The 8,151-nt window shown below is 45.7% G+C and overlaps 1 pseudogene; it reads left to right on the top strand.

Annotated features, from left to right (window-relative positions):
* Positions 1-4,599: 4,599 nt before the first annotated feature.
* On the top strand, positions 4,600-6,859 carry LOC119347882 (annotated as a pseudogene).
* The last annotated feature ends 1,292 nt before the right edge of the window (positions 6,860-8,151 follow it).

Raw genomic sequence — 8,151 nt, 5'->3', positions numbered from 1 at the left:
AGTACACACATTTGTCAGCTTCGTTCACAACAAAGCCTGCAGCTGTTAAAGTTCTTTCGAATTTCTCATGCCACTGTTTGGGTGCTTGCTTGAGTCCATACAAAGACTTCAGCAACTTGCACACTTTCCCTTCCTGACCATCTATTACAAACCCATCTGGTTGTTCCATATAAATTTCCTCATCCAACTCTCCATTTAGGAAAGCAGTCTTAACATCCATTTGATGAACGAGAAGACCATGTGAGACAACTAGTGAAAGTAGAACTCGAATAGTGGTCAGTCGAGCCACAGGTGAGTAAGTATCAAAGAAGTCTTCACCTTCTTTTGGGTATAACCCTTTGCCACGAGCCGAGCCTTGTACTTTTCAATAGTACCATCAGGCCTAATGCTAGGGTGGAATCCGGCGAAGCCCTTGCAGAGGTGGGCGAAAAGGGTCGTGCATGCCACCGCATTCGGCGTGAAGTCCGGGAGATGGAAGTCGTAGGTGTGCATGATGTCGTTGAAGAAATCTGAGAAAGGGGGTGTAGAGCCCGCAGGAGAAGTAATTGACAAAGAAAGGATAAATATTCAGGCCAGGCTTGGTGAAGGGAGCGGGGATGACCTTCGTGGCGGGATGCCTCGTCGTCTCCCTACCCCACAAGCACAGGAACTGGTCCCAGAGCGTGAGCACGTCGATTGCCGGAGGAAAAAGGGCACGCTTCTTCCGCAGCTTCACCAGCTCACTCTTCGGCACCTCCTTCCACGTGGCAGCTTTGGCTGCTCCCTTGCCCTTGCTAGCTTTGGGCGCCATGGCGGCTTAGGAGGAGCAGTGGATCGAGAGGCAATGGAGGCGTGGCGGTGGCAAGCGGGGGCGTAGAGCTCTGGTTCGGGTTTGGGGAAGAAGAGGGGAATTGCGGTTCCAAGATTGGGAGAAGCAGAGAAGGTAAATGAGTAGTGCCCCTGCGGTTTTCCCCTTTTTATGGGGAAGGCGCGGGCCAGCTCTTGCCACATCCATCCCGTGCACGAACCCCACGTCATGCGCTCGACGTGGGTTGTGGGAAGCGCAACTAACAGAAAGATCGTGGCAATCGATCTCTGCCACGCTCGCCCGCACACTGCCTTGGGCCTGGCCCAACTACGCCTTGCGCTTATGTGTGACCCACGCCCCGGGGCTCCTATCGGTGTACAAAAGTATAGGTACTTTTGTACCCTTACTAGTGCACGGGCAGTCACAGCCACCAAGACAGATGCTCGAAGCACGAGGGGCAAGGGGCAAGCTGGACCGCCCCTGGCAAGGGCCTTCCGAGGCAACCTGCACAAACACCAGCAAGTCCATCACCCTTGGGGCTGAGAGCTCTGACACCGTCGACAATGTCGAGACCAAGACCTGGAAAGCGCATGCTCGATAGCATGCAAATCCTCATAAAGATTGACGACCCACGGATCCACGTGGGACTAGAAGACGAAGACCCCCGGCAAGACCCTTGCCGGGGATGACTCCAAGCCCCCCGGCAAGCCTTGTCGGGGACAGCCATTGGGCCGCAGCCGGACCCGCGCTCGGCAAGGTTTTGCCACCTCACCACCACTCCAGTGCGACGATAGGCGTGCCAACTAAGCAGGCGCCTACGTGGCGGCATGCAAATCTTTGTGGAGGCTTACCATTGCGCCAACGCAGCAGCTAGTTAGCCAGCGTGGCACTGCATGCCTTGTCAACCTGGACGCGCGTTAAGGCGAGGAGGAGCGGCGAAGGATGAGATGGCCTCTGTTGCTGTCCCCAATAAAGCGAGAGGACACGTAGGCAACGCATTAAATGCGCTTGTCCTACATTGATCGAGCGATAAGCTCGTACAACTGTAGCTTGGCACCTCCTGTGTGCCACTTTGGCGACCCCCTTTGCATATAAAAGGAGGCCCAAGGCATACAGAGAGAGGATTCAGACTTTTGGACAAAGCATGCACCGTAGCTAGTTCAAAAGCTCAAGAACGCACACATATAACCAGACAAGCAGGACTAGGGTATTACGCATATTTGCGACCGAACCTAGATAAAAAAAACCTGTGTGCTAACGGCTCGACCCGCTCTTCGTGCAACTCACCCCCCGCTGAACGTAGAAACGATCCTTGTGACCCCATAGGTGATCGGTTTTCCCAACACTGATCAATAACCAATAGCAGAACCTGGATGCTCATATTATTGGCTCCTACATATTCTACAAAGATCTTTATCAGTCAAACCGCATAACAACATATGTTGTTCCCTTTGTCATCGGTATGTTACTTGCCCAAGATTCGATCGTCGGTATCATCATACCTAGTTCAATCTCATTACCGGCAAGTCTCTTTACTCGTTCTGTAATGCTTCATCGCGCAACTAACTCATTAGTCACATTGCTTGCAAGGCTTATAATGATGAGCATTACCGAGAGGGCACAGAGATATCTCTCCGATACATGGAGTGACAAATCCTAATCTCGATTTATGCCAACCCAACAAACACCTTCGAAGACACATGTAGAGCATCTTTATAATCACCCAAATGTTGTGACGTTTGATAGCACACAAGATGTTCCTCTAGTATTCGGGAGTTGCATAATCTCATAGTCAGAGGAACATGTATAAGTCATGAAGAAACCAGTAGCAATAAAACTTATCAATCATTATGGTAAGCTAACATATGGATCTTGTCCATCACATCATTCTCTAATGATGTGATCCCGTTCATCAAATGACAACACATGTTTATGATCAGGAAACATAACCATCTTTGATTAATGAGATAATCAAGTAGAGGCATACTAGGGACACTTTGTTTTGTCTATGTATTCACACATGTACTAAGTTTCCGGTTAATACAATTCTAGCATGAATAATAAACATTTATCATGATATAAGGAAATATAAATAACAACTTTATCATTGCCTCTAGGGCATATTTCCTTCAAATTCCTCTTGTATCCAATGTTATATCTTGTACACCATGATTCTGGCCCATGAGTATTCTCTTAGGACAACTCCAACGCGCCAACGTGTTTTGTCCGTGTGCGTCCATTTGGGTCAAAACAGACAGAAATCACAGCCCAACACGCCAAAGCAAATGGACATTCGTCTGTTTTCCGTCTGTCCATGACCTATTTCCGGTCCAAATTTGTGTCGGGATTTGCATTAGCACGACGTCTGTGGCACAACATCCATTCTCTCCTGCCCCTCCATAGCCGACACTTTCGGACATGCCGCCATCGCCGCCGCCTCCTACTTCCGGTTGCTTGAATGTTGCCCAAGCTGCCACCCACATCCGCACACTTCCCCCACCGCCGTGCCGCATCTGATGCCTGCTCTTGCCGGTGTTGGTGGCCTCTTTTCGCTGCCGTCATAGCACCTCCATGGCCTAGCCACCCGCTCACCTCCTCCGCCGCCTGCCTAGCTCCAAGCCCACCATCCTCGCTCGACGGCTGCCTCCACTTTGACAGGTCTGCTTCCTGTAGGGGCAGAGGAGCAGGCCTCTTCACCGGAAGATTTCTTCGCCACGCCCTCAAGGTGTTCGATGTTTCACCCGCAAGGTACCATTATAGTGAGGATGAGTTCTTTCTAATTAACTTCATGTGTTCATCGGACGATTCATCGTCGTACGATGATGATTTTGTTGTTGCGACTATAGTCGTCAGTGACCACATTGCCAGGCATCAACTAAGGTTTAGGCAATCGTTCACAGGCCATGCTCGGGCGTCGAATCGCAGTGGGGAGACCAAACATTTTCTACTCTTCGCCGGTTACTTTCAGTGCATGTCTGCACTCTTTAATCCGAGGCTTTTCCGATGCCGCTTCCGGTTGGCTAGACATGTGTTCAACCGTATTCTGCAGGGAGTGATGACATATGATGATTATTTCATATGATTATTTCGTTGGCTTCTCCTCTTAACAGAAATGCACTACAACTATTCAGGTAGTTGCATATGGAATTTTCGGTGATCTTGTTGATGAGTATATCCGCATGAGTGAGTCCACATGTCTTGCATCATTGTACAAGTTATTCAAGGCTGTGGTAGCAGTCTTTGACCCGTAGTACTTGAGAGTGTCAAATGTTGTGGATATAGCCCGGTTGTGGGCGATCAATGTAGATAGGAGTTTCCCGGGAATGCTTGATAACATAGATTGTATGCACGGGAAGTGGAAGATTTGCTTGGCAAAGGCAATATAAGGGGCCAAAGGTTGAACTATCATGCTTGAAGTTGTGGCTTCACAAGATCTCTGAATTTAGCACTCTTTTTTGTCATGGCTAGTTCTCACAATGACATCAACGTGCTTCAGCGCTCTTCATTGTTCGGAAGGCTGGCAGAACAAACTACCTATAGGTCAACTATAAGATCAATGACCACCACTTCAACAAGGGATACTACCTAGCTGATGGTATCTACCCTTAGGGGTCAACTCTTGTGAAGACAATCTCCAATCTATTGGAGAGAAGAGGGCTAGGTTTGCCAAAGCACAAGAGAGTGCTAGGAAGGATGTGGAGCGTGTTTTTTGTGTACTTCAACCTTGATGGGTGATCCTTCGGTATCCTGCTAGAACTGGAAGCACCAAGAAGTTATGTGAGGTGGTGACTACTTGTGTGATCATGCACGACATGGTTGTAAAGGATGAGCATGAGGATCAAATCTTCGACCAAGTTTTTCAATTTCAGGGTGAAAATGTTGTGAGTGAGTATGGACCGGCAACGTTTGCACAGTAGTTCAACCAATTTCATCATGAAATGTGTGATTGGGCAACTCATATTTAACTCCAGAATGATTTGGTTGAGCATATGTGGACTCATTTAGGCAACCAATAGACATATCGGTTCTTTTTCTTTGCATGCGTTTGTAACCATTTAAATTTCATTTGGTTTGTAAACTATGAAATTTTTATTTGGTGATAAACTATTTATTATTGTGGTACTATGTTATTTATTTGGTTGTAACTAAAATATGTACATTGTTGCTTTTTTAAATATATGCATGCAAGCTTGTGCACATTGGGCCGCCGGCCGGCAGGCCGGACCAAATGGGTCGGCAGATTGGGCGCACCGCAGACGCAAAGACGTGCATGGACGCCGCCCCTTTGGCCGACCGAAATGGACAAAACCTTTTGCGTCGGCCCGTTGGAGTTGCTCTTAGGCTTCCCTCTGTGAAGCAAATTACTTCTTTCTTCAAAATTACCAAAATTCTAGATCATGAGTATGTACATATAATGCATGGAGGATGTTTTACTTGAAAGGGAGGATAACCCCCGACCTCAGCATCAGGACGATGCATGGAGGATGTGCGTACAGACATTCATGCGCATGTGTGTGTGATTTCTGTGTGACTACTGTGTGACTACCTTGGCGTTCTCTGCAGAACTAGGCTTTTGTCAAGTCAGTCTAGATCCCTCTGTGTATTTTTTAAAAAGTATATTCGACAGTAGACGATTTCCCTATATTTTACATTATTCTTCTTTCTTTATTTACTGTGGGGATTGTTTGTGGTAAAGAAAGAAACAAAATCCTCCACCTATAGTGGTCACGTACAATTTATTTTTAAAAGAGTTCTCTCTTGTTATTTGGTGTCGCAGGATAGTGGCATGTCAAAGAAAAGGTTGATAGAGAGCCTAAGGAAGATAGAAGACATAATAAGTGAAGCACATCAAATTTTGGATAAGCTTAGCTTGTCAAGCATAAGTAATGGCAATAGAAGGCAGACAATGGTTGTTAATAATCCAACCACTGCAGTTTCTCCACATAAAGTATTTGGTCGAGATAATGATTGTGACAAGATCATAGCAATGCTTCATGAAAAGAACAATGATCTTCACCCGAGCACCAGCAACGGTCTATGCTTTTCTGTAATTGGCATACATGGAGTTGGTGGGTCAGGGAAATCTACCCTTGCACAATTAGTTTATGCCCATGAGGAAAAAGACAAGAAAGACAACAAGGAAGGTTACTTCGACCTTGTTATGTGGGTCCATGTCTCTCAGAGTTTTAGGTTGCTCGACATCCTCAAGGAGTTGTATGAGGCAGCTTCAGAGCCCTCAATTCCATAACCCGACTGCTTTGGTAAAAGAATTGGAGAGAAAACTAAATGGAAAGCGATTCCTTCTGATACTAGATGATGTATGGTGCAATAATGATGTCAGTGATCAAAATCTACCAGAGTTACTTTCTCCACTTAAGGTTGGAAAGAGAGGAAGCAAGATCCTAGTGACGACTCGAAGTAAATATGCATTACCAGATCTATGTCCTGGTGTGAGGTATACTGCCATACCAGTACCTGAGTTTGATGACACCGCCTTCTTTGAATTATTCAAGCACTATGCCCTCGAAGATGGCCAAGATCAAAGCATGTTCCATAAAATTGGGGTTGAGATTGCAAAAAAGCTGAAGGGGTCACCTCTAGCAGCTAGAACAGTGGGAGGAAATTTACGTCGACAACCAGATGTCGACCATTGGAGAAGAGTCAGAGATCAAGACCTTTTCAAGGTATGGGGAGGGCCTCTGTGGTGGAGCTACTATCAGCTTGGTGAGCAGGCTAGGCGTTGCTTTGCTTACTGCAGTATTTTTCCTAGGAGACATCACTTGCACCGTGATGAATTAGTTAGACTGTGGGTGGCAGAAGGGTTCATAAGAAGCACAGATGAAGGGGTGGATATTGAAGATGTTGGTCAGGAAATCTTCAATGACCTATTGTGGTGATCTTATCAACTTGCGGCATGTACGCAGCGGTCCCGGACTGAAATTTTCAAACATCAGTAGGCTTGTCTCACTCCAAACATTCCCACCATTCGAAGTAAGTCGTGAACAAGGCCAGGAGGCAAAGCAGTTGAGGTACCTAAACAGGCTCAGCGGCAATCTGATTATCATATTTTAAACTCGAGAAGTGCAACGATGGGTTTATGAAGTCTTGTCAAACAGACGGACATCCAAACTGGCAAAAGATTCAACACATCCCCAGGAAATATATTGGTTGATCCAGCGGGTAAGATCCTTTTTTGTCTTCCTTTACCATGTAGAGCGTTTGTTGCATCAGGAATTACAAGTGCTTGTGTTTGTTAATACCTCTCTCTGTTTTCCTGCCAGATTATATATAGTCTGACGAGGACTTGAACCGTAGTCAGAGCAATTGCTGCCTCTTAACTTGACGCTGGGTTGGGCGGACGTGTGATTCATACCTGTTTCTGGGTTGATTTGTGCTTCTGTGAGTTTCTTCTATCTATCTATTCCAAAAAGAATGTAGTATGATTTCCACTTGTTAAGTCGGTTGCTATGATTTGGGACTGACACTGAATAACAACGGGCGTTGTAATGTCAGAAGAGGTGAATGAATTTGTCAGTCTACATTTTAATTGGTTACGGCTATTTATTTTTTTTACAAAAATTGCGGGGAGGCTATCTATTTAAATTTAATTTAGTTGGTGCGTTAAAGCTAACTAACACCCGCACATACGGTTAATTACAACCATATATAATTACCCTTGTTACGTCGACAGAACCATAGTTACCAAACTGAAACTGAAACTGAACAAACAAATCAGCAGCAGGAAGAAGAGCAATCAGTTTCAGTTTCAAAACCTGAAACTTGCCTGACTGACTGCGTGTGTCATTCAAATTTCAGTCATAACTACACTACATTTTGGCTCCATGTTTATTTGCACAAGGAAGAAGGAATACATGTATGATCTAATCCATGAGGGCGCCCAAAAGGAGCTTGCTCAGATCCGATGTGATGCTTTTTTTTCTTCAGAAAAATTACAAAGGGACCGTATTGCTCGACTGATTTGCCGCTTCTTTGCTCTGCATTCAGTTTCAGAACCTGAAGCTGAGCTGACGTTGCTGTCATTGAGTTTCTGAATTTTGGCTCCATTTGTTTACTTGTTTCACCTCCTTTTTTCAATTAAAAAGAACAAAACTTAACAAGGAATACGGAATGTGGATTAACAAAAATAGAGAGCAGAGGAAGAGCGACGAAGAAGACATGCACCAGGGAACCATGATTCTCGCTTCTCACGTCCAAAATGATGGCCGCACGCCACGCTAGCCACCCCAACTAACTGGTTCAAGTTGACGAAGTACAACGTGAAACATAGACAAACACACAGCAGCGACAAAACTTAAAACCAGTTCACGGAATTTCCAAAAAACTTTTGTTCCTTCTACTGGTTT

Source organism: Triticum dicoccoides, unplaced genomic scaffold (assembly GCF_002162155.2).
Source record: "Triticum dicoccoides isolate Atlit2015 ecotype Zavitan unplaced genomic scaffold, WEW_v2.0 scaffold78666, whole genome shotgun sequence".
Classification (NCBI taxonomy): domain Eukaryota; kingdom Viridiplantae; phylum Streptophyta; class Magnoliopsida; order Poales; family Poaceae; genus Triticum; species Triticum dicoccoides.
The sequence above is the reverse complement of the archived record's forward strand: the minus strand, read 5'-3'. Positions and strand labels throughout refer to the sequence as shown.